This window comes from Rhineura floridana, chromosome 3 (genome assembly GCF_030035675.1).
Source record: "Rhineura floridana isolate rRhiFlo1 chromosome 3, rRhiFlo1.hap2, whole genome shotgun sequence".
In the NCBI taxonomy this organism is placed as follows: Eukaryota; Metazoa; Chordata; class Lepidosauria; order Squamata; family Rhineuridae; genus Rhineura; species Rhineura floridana.
In genome coordinates, this window is record NC_084482.1 from 4,177,718 (window position 1) to 4,194,435 (window position 16,718).

At 43.1% G+C, this 16,718-nt stretch overlaps 1 protein-coding gene across 4 annotated transcripts in view; it reads right to left on the bottom strand.

The window, feature by feature from the left end:
• Positions 1-16,718, bottom strand: part of MECP2 (methyl-CpG binding protein 2) — an 88,282-nt gene that overhangs the window by 25,893 nt on the left and 45,671 nt on the right. The window lies entirely within an intron of this gene.

Sequence of the window (16,718 nt, forward strand, 5' to 3'; positions counted from 1 at the left end):
CTGCTTTTAATATAGTGGATTGCCAGGCTCTAATTTCCCTGCAGACAATTACACGCAACATACACTTCTTGCAAGATGACAAACCTGCCTGTGGGGCTAAAAGCATGGCCCTGCTCCATCAAGACAAATATTCCCCACATGCAAGTAATGCTGAACAGGGCTTATATTTTTAAACAAAAATAACTATTTCAGTAAAACTGTTCTTCACTGCACTAATTTTCCCTGTAACCGACAATTTTAAACTTGGCTAACTTTTTGGCTACATCTGGACTACAACTGAAAATCAAGAAGACTAAAGTAATGACAACAGAAGATTTATGTAACTTTAAAGTTGACAACGAGCACACTGAACTTGTCAAGGACTATCAACACCTTGGCACAGTCATTAACCAAAATGGAGACAATAGTCAAGAAATCAGAAGAAGGCTAGGACTGGGGAGAGCAGCTATGAGAGAACTAGAAAAGGTCCTCAAATGCAAAGATGTATCACTGAACACTAAAGTCAGGATCATTCAGACCATGGTATTCCCAATCTCTATGTATGGAAGTGAAAGTTGGACAGTGAAAAAAGCGGGTAAGAGAAAAATCAACTCATTTGAAATGTGGTGTTGGAGGAGAGCTTTGTGCATACCATGGACTGCGAAAAAGACAAATAATTGGGTGTTAGAACAAATTAAACCAGAACTATCACTAGAAGCTAAAATGATGAAACTGAGGTTATCCTACTTTGGACACATCATGAGAAGACATGATTCACTAGAAAAGACAATAATGCTGGGAAAAACAGAAAGCAGTAGATAAAGAGGAAGGCCAAACAAGAGATGGTTTGATTCCATAAAGCAAGCCACAGACCTGAACTTACAAGATCTGAACAGGATGGTTCATGACAGATGCTATTGGAGGTTGCTGATAAGTCGTAATCAACTTGAAGGCACATAACAACTTTTTGAACTTTCTGTTAATGGGATAAAGCGTTTTTAATATATAAATTATCGCAAGTTGTATCTATATTTTATTATACTGTGTAATCAGACCATCTGGTCCTGGTGCTTTATTATTTTTTAGTTCTATTATTTGTCTTGCATCTTCTCTATTAATTCATTGATCCACAAGCTATCTACGGCTGAAATCCAATGGTCCCTGAGGCCACTAGGATATTTGGGACCTCGCTCTCAAAAGGCAGAAAAAGATGTCTACCCTCAGAGACCGTAGATCTGATTTTGGGAGGCCCCTTCCAACCACAAAAAACTCTGACATCAGTAAAAGCAAAAATGGGGTGGACCAGAAGCAGGCATAGATCTGAAACAGAGACGAACCTGGTGCTATTGTGTGTATTCTTCCCATTGAAAACCATGGGACGGGCATCAGTGAAAAACAAGAATTACAAACCCTGGGAAGGGAGGAGGAAGGAAAAATACTGCTCTACCCTTCCTTTTGCCCTCCCTTCCCCACTTCCCATTGCACTGTTTCTGAGTTTATCGTGAGAATTTGATCCCACCCATATATTGATGAATAATTCTAAGATTTGGTTGCTGTGATTCATATAATTGTTGATAATTTTTACAAATAGTATCTCATCTCTATCGCTATCTTCCATTGCCCTAGACTATGTAATAATCTTGTTGTAACATTGTTGTGATTGGTCAATAAAATATTTGTTTAACCAATTATCCATCATCAAGTTCATTTCACCGCCTAGTATCATCTCTTTTTCAGCAAATACATTTAATATCTTAGTCCACATCACAACATCCTTTCTAATTATTTGGAAAATATTTCCAACAGTTATTTTCTTTGCTCCTACTTTTACATTAAACAAACACAAATCTCCTCTTATCTTTAACCCTATCTACTGCTTCCATATTTTTCTACTTTACATATACGGCTATCCCTCTTGCTCTGAATGTCCTTGTGGCCAGCCATATCTCTTTCCAACCTACTATTTTCTAATAGTTGATAGTGTTGGTTTTAACATGTTTTTCCTGTAACACAATGACATGTAAACCTTCCTTCTATAAGTCTAGAGAAAATTTTAATCCAGTTCACATTTATAGATGCAAATTTTATATTTTCCATGTTCAGGTTTATTTTTCCAAATTCTAATAGAAGAAAAATAACCTGGAACTTTTTTCAACCTTCCCAAAATCAAACCAAAAGGTCACCAAACAAAATGCTATTGGAGGTCGCTGATTCATAGTACTCAAATGCTAACAACCATCAAAACTTGAATTTTTTCACAGGTGATATCCCTTCCTCTTTCAGGTAAGTTCTCATCTTTATTTATCCTCACCCCTAAATTGTTTGAAGCACATTCTTGTCCGCTCTTCCGTTCCCTTTTCACTTTGTCTCTTATTACCAGTACTATCTCCTGTACCTTTCTTGTTGCGCCTTTTAATACAGTACTTTGTCCACAAATATGAAGACTCTCAAACATTCTTACATCTCTCAGACATAGCTACAAACTATGTCTCTCAGACATAATACTATGGCACTAAGGGTAGAGACACACTCACTGTTCCACTGGTTCCAGTGCATCTCCACCTCTCTCTTCTGAAAACAGGGGTACATGCTGCTAGTCAAACCCAGCTCTTTTTTAGTGCAAAACCTAGCGGCAGCTCGAGTGTGTTTCTTTTTAAAAATTTGCTTCAAGGAGATTTCACAACTGATCGTCAGATCAACCCGTTACCCTCCAGGTGTGGCTAATGGAAACGCTTTGCTGTAGGCAACTAGTGTGCTCACAGCCTAAGCATCTCCAGGACATAGCAAGCCATGAAGGATGCTTACAGCCCACCAGTTATCCTTGTGCACATTTGTGGTACAGAGGCATAGTCCGTGAAACTATTGACACAGAAGTGGGCCACAACAAGATTAAAATTAAGATTAAAGGGATTCTAAAGAACTGAGACAAATAGTGGTAACGAGAGAGGAAGTTCTAAGCTTAATGGACAATATAAAAACTGACAAATCACCAGGCCCAGATGACATCCACCCGAGAGTTCTCAAAGAACTGAAATGTGAAATTGCTGATCTGCTAACTAAAATATGTAACTTGTCCCTCGGGTCCTCCTCCGTGCCTGAGTTAAAGATAGATTAACTAAGCACATAGAAGAACAAGCCTTGCTGAAGCAGAGCTAGCATGGCTTCTGCAAGGGAAAGTCCTGTCTCAGTAACCTACTAGAATTCTTTGAGAGTGTCAACAAGCATATAGATAGAGGTGATCCAGTGGACATAGTGTACTTAGACTTTCAAAAAGCGTTTGACAAGGTACCTCACCAAAGGCTTCTGAGGAAGCTTAGCAGTCATGGAATAAGAGGAGAGGTCCTCTTGTGGATAAGGAATTGGTTAAGAAGCAGAAAGCAGAGTAGGAATAAATGGACAGTTCTCCCAATGGAGGGCTGTAGAAAGTGGAGTCCCTCAAGGATCGGTATTGGGACTTGTACTTTTCAACTTGTTCATTAATGACCTAGAATTAGGAGTGAGCAGTCAAGTGGCCAAGTTTGCTGATGACACTAAATTGTTCAGGGTTGTTAAAACAAAAAGGGATTGCGAAGAGCTCCAAAAAGACCTCTCCAAACTGAGTGAATGGGCAGAAAAATGGCAAATGCAATTCAATATAAACAAGTGTAAAATTATGCATATTGGAGCAAAAAAATCTTAATTTCACATATACGCTCATGGGGTCTGAACTGGCGGTGACCAACCGGGAGAGAGACCTCGGGGTTGTAGTGGACAGCACGATGAAAATGTCGACCCAGTGTGCGGCAGCTGTGAAAAAGGCAAATTCTATGCTAGCGATAATTAGGAAAGGTATTGAAAATAAAACAGCCGATATCATAATGCCGTTGTATAAATCTATGGTGAGGCCGCATTTGGAATACTGTGTACAGTTCTGGTCGCCTCATCTCAAAAAGGATATTCTAGAGTTGGAAAAGGTTCAGAAGAGGGCAACCAGAATGATCAAGGGGATGGAGCCACTCCCTTACGAGGAAAAGTTGCAGCATTTGGGGCTTTTTAGTTTAGAGAAAAGGCGGGTCAGAGGAGACATGATAGAAGTGTATAAAATTATGCATGACATTGAGAAAGTGGATAGAGAAAAGTTCTTCTCCCTCTCTCATAATACTAGAACTCGTGGACATTCAAAGAAGCTGAATGTTGGAAGATCCAGGACAGACAAAAGGAAGTACTTCTTTACTCAGCGCATAGTTAAACTATGGAATTTGCTCCCACAAGATGCAGTAATGGCCACCAGCTTGGATGGCTTTAAAAGAAGATTAGACAAATTCATGGAGGACAGGGCTATCAATGGCTACTAGCCATGATGGCTGTGCTCTGCCACCCTAGTCAGAGGCAGCATACTTCTGAAAACCAGTTGCCGGAAGCCTCAGGAGGGGAGAGTGTTCTTGCACTCGGGTCCTGCTTGGGGGCTTCCCCCAGGCACCTGGTTGGCCACTGTGAGAACAGGATGCTGGACTAGACGGGCCACTGGCCTGATCCAGCAGGCTCTTCTTATGTTCTTAAAATACAAGTCACTGGTTTTCAAAGCAGTGCCATAAATTATTCCCATTTTATAAGTGAAGCACAGTAGCTCTTGCCCTGGGTTATACGGAAAGTTTTAAATCAAGCTTTTTAACTTGAATTCCCCCAATTATACTTCACAGCCTTGATTTTTCTGAAGGAACTGGGTGGGAGTACTTTAGGATAACACTTCCTTAGACTACAACATGCCATGCCTATCTTCTCTGGGAGTTGGATCCAGGTGCAGTTGAACAAGCTATGCACATTCTCTTGGACAGCTCCATATGAGAGGCCATTTATTTTTTTTAAAAGGAGATAAATTAACATGCATGCAATCACAAACATATATCCCAAGATATACCACATATTACAAGGAACATTAATAACAAAGAAATAAAAATATGAGCCAGCCTTACCACTGAATAGAATAGATCCAGCTTTGTAATAAAGAGAATTTTTCTAAGGGCTGCAATTCACATTTATAGCACAAGATGGCACCGAGGTCTTGAAGAGACAAAGGCTTGCCCTTCTGTAAAAGCAACACCGCTCAGAAACTCAGGGCCAAACTACAGCTACATGACAGATATGGGATTAGGAATCCCTCCCTTCCCCTCCCTTTATTTAAATGAATTAGCAGACTCAAAATACCACCCAAGAATACCACATTAATTTTTTTCTCCTGTTGCAGCTAACAGCAGCAGGATAGAGGGAAGAGGTGGATATAAATCAGAGACAGGGTTAAAGGAACACTTCCTCAATTTGCATCTAGTTTAATTCTCAGTGGGGTGCTTTTCTGAAACTGTGCTGGCCTCAGAAAAAATGACACATAAGGAAAAAGGAAAGAAACATGAAGCTAATTTATAGGACACTGATGTGCCCTTGTGTCCGTTTTTTTCATCAAGAGACCAAAAGTCTTTTGAATTCTGAAAAATGAAAGCATCAGTAAAATACCTTCTGTACAGTAATGCCACCACTGAAACAACAACCAAAACTCCCACATTCTGATCTGCTTGTAAATTCATTGCTTTGATTTTTTTTGGTTGTTACTTGTAATCCAACTTATTTATTTATTTATTTATTTATTTATTTATTTATTTATTAATTAATTAATTAGATTTATATACCGCCCGACTAGCAATAGCTCTCTGGGCGGTGAACACAAGAAATACAATAAAATCACATAGTATAATACAACAAAAACATATAAAAATAAAACAATCTAAAATCAATCACAGCAGATTTTAAAATTACGTTAACTTAAATTAGTATGCCTCGGAAAAGAGGAAGGTTTTAACTTGGTGCCGAAAGGATAGCAATGTCGGCGCCAAGCGCACCTCCTCGGGGAGACTATTCCGCAGTTCGGGGGCCACCACTGAGAAGGCCCTAGATCTTGTCACCACCCTCCGGGCTTCCCTATGAGTCGGAACCCAGAGGAGGGCCTTCGTAGTAGAACGTAGAGTACGGGCCGGTTCGTATCGGGAGAGGCGTTCCGACAAGTAACGTGGTCCCGCACCGTATAAGGCTTTATAGGTTAATACCAACACTTTGAATCTGGCCCGGAAGCATATTGGTAGCCAGTGCAGGCGAGCCAGAACAGGTGTTATGTGCTCGGACCGCTTGGTCCTTGTTAACAATCTGGCCGCCGCATTTTGCACTAACTGTAGCTTCCAAACTGTCTTCAAAGGCAGCCCTACGTATAGCGCGTTGCAGTAGTCCAAACGCGAGGTTACCAGAGCATGAACAACTGATGTAAGGTCCTCTTTACTCAGATAGGGACGTAGCTGGGCTACCAACCAAAGTTGATAGAACGCATTCCGTGCCACCGAGGCTACTTGAGCCTCAAGTGAAAGGGAAGAGTCTAAAAAGACTCCCAAACTACGAACCTGCTCCTTTAGGGGGAGTGTAACCCCATCCAGGACAGGGTATATATCCACCATCCGATCAGAGAAACCATCCACCAGCAGCATCTCAGTCTTGTCAGGATTGAGCCTCAGTTTGTTAGCTCTCATCCAGTCCATTGTCGCGGCCAGGCAACGGTTCAGCACATCGACAGCCTCACCTGAAGAAGATGAAAAGGAGAAGTAGAGCTGCGTGTCATCAGCGTACTGATGACAACGCACTCCAAAACTCCTGATGACTGCTCCCAACGGCTTCATATAGATGTTAAAAAGCATGGGAGACAAAACTGACCCCTGCGGGACCCCACACTGGAGGGCCCACGGTGTCGAGCAATGTTCCCCAAGCACTACCTTCTGGAGATGGTCCGCCAAGTAGGAGTGGAACCACTGCCAAGCAGTACCTCCAACTCCCAACTCCGCAAGCCTCTCCAGGATACCATGGTCGATGGTATCAAAAGCCGCTGAGAGATCAAGGAGAATCAACAGAGTTACACTCCCTCTGTCTCTCTCCTGACATAGGTCATCAAACAGGGCGACCAAGGCCGTCTCAGTGCCAAAACCAGGCCTAAAACCCGATTGTAATGGATCTAGATAATCGGTTTCATCCAATAGCGCCTGGAGCTGGCCAGCAACCACTCGCTCCAAGATCTTGCCCAGGAATGGAACATTCGCTACTGGTCTGTAGCTGCTGAAATTTTCTGGGTCCAAGGAAGGTTTTTTCAGAAGTGGTCTTCACTCATCAGTCCCTGCAGAGAGTAATATTTACATATTTTTAATTATACCTATATGTTATATGCATATACATGTAACTGTAACCTGACAGCCACTGAGATGAGGAAAAGTTGCTTTCAGGGGGGTGATCAGGAGCAGAGAAGCCGCTGCAAGAGGGGGCAGTTGATCCTTTCCCTGTCCACCATTCCCCATCCTGAGGGCAGAAGAAATAGGGAGCAGCGACAATGCAAATGTGGAAAGACTGAGTGCCCCCTTACCCATTCTTAATAACCTACATTGAAAAGGATGTTCATATCTCTCAGTAGGCTGTCAGTTTGAGCCTAGAGGGGGACACTGTTGCAAGCTGCATTCAGATGTCATGCTAAACCATGGGTTAGTGTGATGTAAAAGAGGGTAGCCTTCTCTGGGTGCTCACATGTTTCCTCCCCTCCTGCATGGCCAGTAAATAAAAATAATTTTTTGAAATGTAATAAAAAACACTATTGAATTAATTTTAAACCAAAATGAAAAACCATTATAAGCTTGACATGTTATTTCAAAAAGGTTTGCTTAGATGTTTTAAGAGGTTTCATATTATGTAAAACATTTATTTATGGTAATCCAACTATTTGCATTGTTCTATTTGATATGATGGTCTTAAATGATGGTTGTACTTTTATACTTTTGCTCTAAGCATTTTAAATAGCATTGTACGGCATTTTATTCAGCCACGCAGGGCCTTCTCTCAATCCCGCCGACAAAAACAGCTAGATTGGCGGGAACTAGAGAGAGGGCATTCTCAGTGGCGGCCCCCACCCTCTGGAACTCCCTCCCACAAGATCTACGGCACGCCTCTTCCCTAAATGTATTCCGTAAAGCCTTAAAGACCTGGCTCTTTCAACAGGCCTTTGGGACTTCCGGGGAGGGTTAACTGTTATGACTGAAATGCCTCTACCCTGTACTAGTATTGCTTTGCTACCATATTGTTTTCACATTGTATTATTGTATTTTATTGTATTGTGTTTTAATTCTTTACATGTACGTCGCCTAGAGTGGCAAATGGCCAGATAGGCGACACATAAATTAAATTTTATTATTATTATTATTAATTATTATTCTTTTGTCTGGTTTATGTTTTATTGATATTGTACTGCATTTCTTTTGTAAACCACTTTTGTTATTTTTTCGCAATGGAAGGCAGTCTACAAATAAATCAGTTAAAAAATTATAAGTCAGTAGTTGACTTTTACACTTTTAATTATTTCTAGATTGCTCCTTAAGGAGGAGCCTCTGTTTCAAAGAGTTGCCCTGCAATAAGTTTTAACTACTGGCACTTTGGACAACAGGAGCCCAGGGCGGCAAACAAAGCACTAAAACACTTTAAAACATCATAAAAACAGATCTTAAAATACATTAAAACAAAACAGCGTTAAAAACATTTTAAAAAACAACCTTAAAAAAAGGTTCAAAACATTATTAAAAAACATATTAAACAATTCTGACACAGATACAGACTGGGATAAGGTCTCAACTTAAAAGGCTTGTTGAAAGAGGAAAGTCTTCAAAAGTCGCCAAAAAGATAGCAGAGATGGCGCCTGCCTAGTATTCAAAGGGAGGGAATTCCACAGGGTAGGTGCTGCCACACTAAAGGTCCGTTTCCTATATTGTGCAGAATGAACCTCCTGATAAGATGGTATCTGCAGGAGGCCCTCACCTGCAGAGCACAGTGATCGACTGGGCATATAAGGGGTAAGACGGTCTTTCAGGTATCCTGGTCCCAAGCTGTATAGGGCTTTATACACCAAAACTAGAACCTTGAACTTGGCCCGGTAGCAAATGGCAGCCAGTGCAATTATTTCAGCAGCGGGGTGACATATTGGCAATACCCTGCCCCAGTGAGCAGTCTCGCCATCGCATTTTGCACCAGCTGCAGCTTCCGGACCAACCTCAAGGGCAGCCCCACGTAGAGCGCATTACAGTAATCCAGCCTGGAGGTTACCAGTGCGGGGACAACAGTGGTCAGGCTATCCCGGTCCAGAAACAGCCACAGCTGTCTCACCAGCTGAAGTTGGTAAAAGGCACTCCTAGCCACTGAGGTCACCTGTGCCTCTAGCGACAAAGATGGATCCAGGAGCACCCTCAGACTACGGACCTGCTCTTTCAGAGGGAGTACGACCCCGTCTAAAGCAGGCAACTGACCAATTATCCGAACTCGGGAACCACCAACCCACAGCGCCGCCGTCTTGCTAGGATTCAGACTCAGTTTATTGGCCCTCATCCAGCCCACCACCGAGGCCAGGCTGCAGTCCAGGGCTTGCACGGCCTCTCCCAATTCAGATGTTACGTAGAAACAGAGCTGGGTATCATCAGCATACTGCTGACACCTCGCCCCAAAGCTCCTGATGACTGCTCCCAAGGGCTTCATATAGATGTTAAACAGCATGGGGGACAAGATGGTACGCTGCGGCACCCCACAGCACAGTTGCCAGGGGGCCAAAAGACAGTCACCCAATGCTATTCTCTGAGAACAACCCTGGAGATAGGATCGGAACCACTGTAAAACAGTGCCTCCAATACCCATCTCACGAAGTCGGCCCAGAAGGATACCATGGTCAATGGTATCAAAACCCGCTGAGAGATCAAGTAAGAACAACAGGGTCGCACTCCCCCTGTCCTTCTCCCGATAAAGGTCATCCATCAGGGCGACCAAGGCCAATTCAGTCACAATGGTTATATGCTACCTCCAGTATCAGAGGTAATATGCCACTGAATACTGGCTGCTAGGGAGCTATAATAGGAGAAGGTTACTGCAATCATATTCTGCTTGTGGGCTTCTCAGAGGCATCTAGTTGGCCACTGTGGGAAGGAGAATGTTGAACTAGATAGGCCTTTGGTCTATTCTAATAAATATTTAATAAATAAATATTTGATGTGATCACAGTAAGAAAATTATTAGGCAATTATTCTGGTATATTTAAGATCCACATGAAATAATTTCTTGAGGAACTTGTGCTGTATTATGACGATACTGTATAAACCCCAATTTATTTACCCTAAAGTTGGGCTAAATATCCAAATTTTCAGGCTAATCTACTTCTGCAATGCTAATGCCAATGTCTATATACCATTTCTAATCCCAAACATAATATTCTTTGTGAATTTCCCACCATCTTGATGACTTATATTTTCTGTTTAGGATATACTTAGATAGGTACTTACAATAGTTTGTATCCATAATTACTGTTTAAATAAAATCCAGTGAATTTATATTTGTTTCATAGATATAAATGGTATGGTTTTAAGTGCTAAGTTGAACATAATAAATTTCATGTTTTAATAAAAGGATAAAAATGTAGGGAAAGGAAAGTTTTCTTCATGGAGTCAGAATTTCTGGAAGGGTTACCTCTCTGCTCACCATGAAACCTTCTCAGCTGATAAGAAAAGGTCACCCCAACTTCTTGGCACCTTGCAGAGCAAGACTGAGGGCAAACCTAAATGTTACATTGGCAAACACATGGTTTCAATCTTGCATCTGCCAAGGCAAGGGATATATGGGGACTGTGAGGCACTCATAATGGAGAACAGACAGTAGAGAGTATAAGAAATCCTTCTCTGTAGGTGCCCCCTGTCCCATCAAGATTTCAAGGGAAAGCAGGCTCCCCAACCATCATGCATTTGTCAATATAGTGCTTCCCTTGTCATGCTTAGTTATACTCCAAAGAATTTGCTCTACTTAAGAGTTTGATTCTCTACTCAGAGTGCTTTCTTTTTTAAACTCTTTCTATCCAAATTTCTTGTTTTCCCTATAGCAACCAACCAGAGCTTGGAAAAGTTACTTTTTTGAACTACAACTTCCATCAGTCCAATCCAGTGGCCATGCTGGCTGGGGCTGATGGGAGTTGTAGTTCTAAAAAGTAACTTTTCCAAGCTCTGCGAAGCAACAACAAAGCATGCTTCTTGAACCCATGTACGGAAGGAAAGCAATTTGTGCCAAAGCCCCATAATCCAATGATTAGTTCTGAGACTAAGAGTAACCTCAGTTACAAATTATATGAAGACAACAATGGCATCATCTTCTGTCAACAGGTTTTAGCAACAGCACAGGCCAAAGAGCTCCACGCTCTGTTTTCATCACTATGCTGCCAATTTTAGACAGAGATCCTCCCAGATATGAGTGGCTTCACATTCCTGGCTTTGTGTTGTTGGCGGGTGCATACAGGTCAGTCCCTACAGCTCATCGTCCATTGTGATTAACCTCTGGACAAGAACTTGACTGCCAAGCTTATTTGATGCACTTAGTTTATGAGGCATCTGTCAACTAATTTGGCACAAATGGCTTTCCACTTTAGAAAGCAAGAGACAAATGCATGCACAACCCCACCCCAGCCCCTTTTAATTATAGCAGTGAGTTTTATTGCCAGCAAGTTGAGTGGTGTGCAAGAGTACCAAGCATGTGGTTTTGTATACAAATGACTCAGGACAGCTTTCTAGAAATAAGAGACGAGGCACGTCAGGCCTTGTTCAAAGACAAAGCCAGCCACAGCGTATAATTTAGTACCATGTCATTAATTGCTGCATTAATAATAAATCTGAAACCACTGGACAACAGTAAGAAGAGAAGCCTCAAAGATAGTATAAAGACCCTGTAATTTGTGAAAGTTAGACTGTTTACTATGGAAGACAAGCATGGATTGGCCCATTCAAGCTACAAAACATCACACTACTTCTCCATCAAAGAAGTATTTGCTGAATAGCAGTAATCAAAAGCAGGTGTTGTTCCCAAGGCTACATGGTTTTCAGTCATGCATGACAAAGGCTTTTTCATACTGTGAAAAATGTTGGTTTGTCCAGAAATACAGCACAGCTTAAATACATAATTTTAGCCATCCAAGCAACCTTGACCAGACCCAGCTTGGAATATACACACACATGTGTGCTTAAAAATCAAAACTCCAGACTTAAGCACATGGTACTATAGTATTACAACCATAAACATAGTGCATAAAGCTCCTTGCAAGCTGAAGTATCCCTATCTGTTGTTTTCATCAGCTTACTCCAATTCAAAGCAATACGATTTATTCTAGGGTAAGAAGAATGCCAAATGCCCTCCATCATCCTGATGCTCAGCTACAACAACATTCTGTCCATGGCAATCTCCTTGCAGACCATTTAAAAGCTCCAGCTGGATCAGAGCATGGCTGAACTATCTGAACATCCGCAGTGGATTTCTGTAGCTTTCAAGTAACGTTTCAGAGTACTGGTTCAAACATGTATTTCAGGCTAACCAACTTCATGGATTTTTTGCAAGCATAAAGATGGGATATCCCCATACACAATACTCACCTAGAGCTCCTTAGAATGAAAGTGGAATATAAATATGATAGAAACATAAAACAAACAGCTCATCCCTTGGCTACATCTGACAATCCCGCCTCTCCTATAACCCACACAATTTCTAGAGCCAAAAATGGTAGAGCCCACTATGCATCAAAAGACCACCCACAGGGCCAATTCACACTTTACTTTTTGAACACTAGTACAAAAAGGATCCAGTGTAGATGGCAAGATCCACACACAGCACTGTTAACTGTAAAATGACACATGCATGTTCAAATGCACATACTTTTCCACAATAAATGTGGAAGCTAGGAGGCCATTTTTCCCAAAAGTCCCTTCAAAATGGAATCATCAAGACAGAAAGCACAGGTAGGTAGTTGCTTAGCCAACATAGCAATGATTTTGTGCTGCTTGCTGAAAAAATACTGAGTCATCAGGCCCAAATTCAGACATTGTGTTTGACTCCTCAAATTAAATTTCAGACAGGTTTAGGGCCTCAAAGGCAGGTTCTTCCAGCTAAGGAGCACTATTGGAGAATAATGGATCATGGCACAGGTCCTTGATCTTATTTCTACCCCAAGAACATATACCACTTAGGGTGATGTGTGTGTGCGCATGCGTGCACATGGGACAGACACAGCCTCCTCCCATGACACCTTCAGTATTTTCACATGAATCTGTAACATGGGGTGCCATGAGGAAATCAGGGCTCTAGAAAATGGGGTGCAGTTTTTTTAAAGGGTCCACTAATTTATGCTTCCTAAAACGAGGCTATCCATAAACATCTGGTTAATGTGGAGCCGGGGGTCTTCTAAACAGGGACTTTTTAGATTCCAACCAGATTTCAAGTGCTAGCTCCAAAGCAGCATTCAACCTGTCAGAGCCAGAATCATTCTAACCAGAGCTTTTCCCATTCTGGCCTGAATCATGCTCTGTGAAACATTCTATATCCTGGGGCCTCAGCACTGAGTGTTCAATAGCATCATTCGCCATTGGTGGAAGAAGAAATGGTAGGGGTGAGTGCACCTTCCTCGTCCTCCTGGACCTCTCAGCGGCTTGTGATACCGTTGACCACGGTATCCTTCTGGATTGCCTGGAGGGATTAGGCATGGGGGGCTCTGTATTGCAGTGGTTCCGTTCCTTCCTCTCTGATAGGCACCAAAGAGTAGCATTGGGGGATGAGGTTTCGGACCCTTGGCCTCTCACTTGCGGGGTGCCACAGGGCTCCATCCTCTCCCCGATGCTATTTAACATCTATATAAAGCCGCTGGGGACTATCATCAGATTTGGGCTGCAGTGTCACCAATATGCGGATGACACGCAGCTCTATCTCTCATTTAAATCTTCACCGAGGTTGGCTGTAGAAACCCTGTCCAAGTGCCTGGAGTCGGTGAGTGGCTGGATGGGAAGGAATAAGCTGAAGCTGAACCCTGACAAAACCGAGGTTCTGTTCATGGGAGACAAGGGAAGGTTAGGGGATTTGGACCTGGTGCTCAATGGGGTACAATTGCCCCTGAAAGACCAGGTACGTAGCCTTCGGGTCATTCTTGACTCTCAACTGTCCATGGAAGCTCAGGTTTCGGCTATGAGCCAGGCAGCACTGTATCAACTCCATCTGATACGCAGGCTACGCCCTTACCTTCCCAATCATCTGCTCCCATTGGTGGTACATGCCCTGGTCTCATCTCGCCCAGACTACTATAATGCGCTCTACGTGGGGCTACCCTTGAAAACGGTCCGGAAGCTGCAACTGGTACAGAACGCAGCGGCGCACCTGATTAAAGGCAGCCACCGGCAAGATCATATCACTCCACTGCTAAAACAGTTGCACTGGTTACCAGTTGCTTACCGGGCCCAATTCAAGGTGTTGGTTTTGACCTTTAAATCCCTATACGGTTTCGGCCCAGTCTATCTAAAGGAGCGCCTCCAGCATCATCAGTTACGCCGCCCAACAAGATCAGCCTCAAAAGACCTTCTCTCCATCCCATCAGTCAAAACAGCCAAACTGGTGAGGACTAGAGAGAGGGCTTTTTCAGTTGTGGCCCCCACCCTGTGGAACTCCTTCCCAAATGATCTCCGCCATGCCCCTTCCATGATGAGTTTCCACCGGGCCTTGAAGACCTGGCTCTTCAGGCAGGCTTTTGGGGTGGGCTAGCTTTTATCTTCATTGTTTTTGGATTTTTAATGCCTAGGTATTGTATGCCTATTTTGTACATCGCCCAGAGTGGCTGGACAGCCAGCCAGATGGGTGATGAATAAATTCAATAAATAAATAAAGCAGCATGGCACCCAACCCCCCACTTTTTCTTACAGATAGGAAAACAATCCAGATGTCCTAGTGTAAGGGTAGGAAACTGGTAGCCCTGGGATTGAATGCAATCCCCAAAAACTTCTCATTTGGTTCAGTTCTATCATTTAGTCCCAGTACCTCATCTGTTCTTCCCATTACAACTGGAGCTACAAAGGACTCTTTAACCCCCTACCACACAGTAAAAACAGCAACACAGGCTCAGAGGAGGAACTCTAAGACACACTTGAGAGAAGAAGGCCAAAGAGCCTTTCCTGCATCTCAGCGTACAACAGGAGCCAGTATTATCAGCCCGAGTTTTTGCTCCATTCAAAGATACATGTTGGCTGCTAATCAGAGTTCCATTCCTACCACTTCTAACCACATTTTTACCAGCCTGGCTGCCCACACATACATATGTTAGTCATTTTATTTTGTGGAGAGGTTTGCTGATAAAGTTTGTTTGGTTTGTGTTTTAGGTAGTCTTGTTGAAATTGATTATATTGCACACCACATATTTTATTTTCATAAATTGCAACCCACCATAAACCATTTGTGGGCTAGCTGGCAGGGTAGAATTTTGGAAGCAAATAAATCTATTTCCTTGACCCAGAAAAGCCCTTGGATCCTAGCCACCGGATCTACAGTTTTTTGTTATATATATCTGGCTCCCTGACAGAGCCAATTAAGTATGGAAGGGGAGAAAGAAAGAACAAACTTGATACCAAATTTTCTGGATATAACTATGTTATAACATGGCATCACGGGCATAAGTGTTAACTATTCAGGCTAGAATGATATTCTAAACCCAGGGCCTGAAACAAAGTAATCAGATTTTACTTATTTCAGCAAGAGCACACAGATGAATTCCCCTCAGAAATTGATATTTGTTTCTGCAGAGTTAAAATGAAAAAGATTTCCAGATTTAGGCTTTAATCCTACACATATTTATGTGGACATTAAGTCCCACTGAGCTCAATGGGACTTACTTGAGTAAACATGTACAGGATTGCACTTCCAAGTCCCACACTACACCTTACAGCAGGCATATAACTGCCACCGAAAACAAGAGCCTTGGATCTCATCCTCCCTTTTACCTGGCAATGTGTAGTAATACTAACACATTACTAACGCACATGGCATCATCATGTTCTCTCTGCCCCCATTCCACACCACTGGCTGTCACTTGCCATCATGCATGTTTGCCTTCTTAGATGTTCCCAGAGAGAATGAGATGTGGTACTGGTGTTTTCGACAGCAGCCACTAGTCCTTCATACCATCTAGTTCTTGCCCAAGTCTTCAGCTCAACAGATCTTAATTTCTAGTACAGTAGGGCCCCGCTTCTCGGCATTCCGCTAATACTGCGCCAGCAGGGTGATCAGCTGGAGGGGGGGCCAGAGCTCCCCGCGCTTCAGCTGATCTCGCCGGAAGAGAAGATCAGCTGTAGCGCACTACAGCTGATCTTCCCAGGCACAATCAGCAGGAGTGAGGGAGTCTGGTCGCCCCGGACACGGAGAAGATCAGGTGTAGCATGCTACAGCTGATCTTCCCAGGCACAATCAGCAGGAGTGAGGGAGTCTGGTCGCCCCGGACACGGAGAAGATCAGGTGTAGCATGCTACAGCTGATCTTCCCAGGCACAATCAGCAGGAGTGAGGGAGTCTGGTCGCCCCGGACACGGAGAAGATCAGGTGCAGCATGCTACAGCTGATCTTCCCAGGCACAATCAGCAGGAGTGAGGGAGTCTGGTCACCCCGGAGACGGAGAAGATCAGGTGTAGCGCGCTACAGCTGATCTTCTCCTCCTCAGGGGCAATCAGACTCCCACACTCCTGCTGATCGCGCCAGAGGAGGGAAAGATCAGCTGTAGCACACTACACCTGATCTTCTCCATCTCCAGGGCAACCAGACTCCCACACTCCTGCTGATCGTGCCTGGGAAGATCAGCTGTAGCACGCTACAGCCGATCTT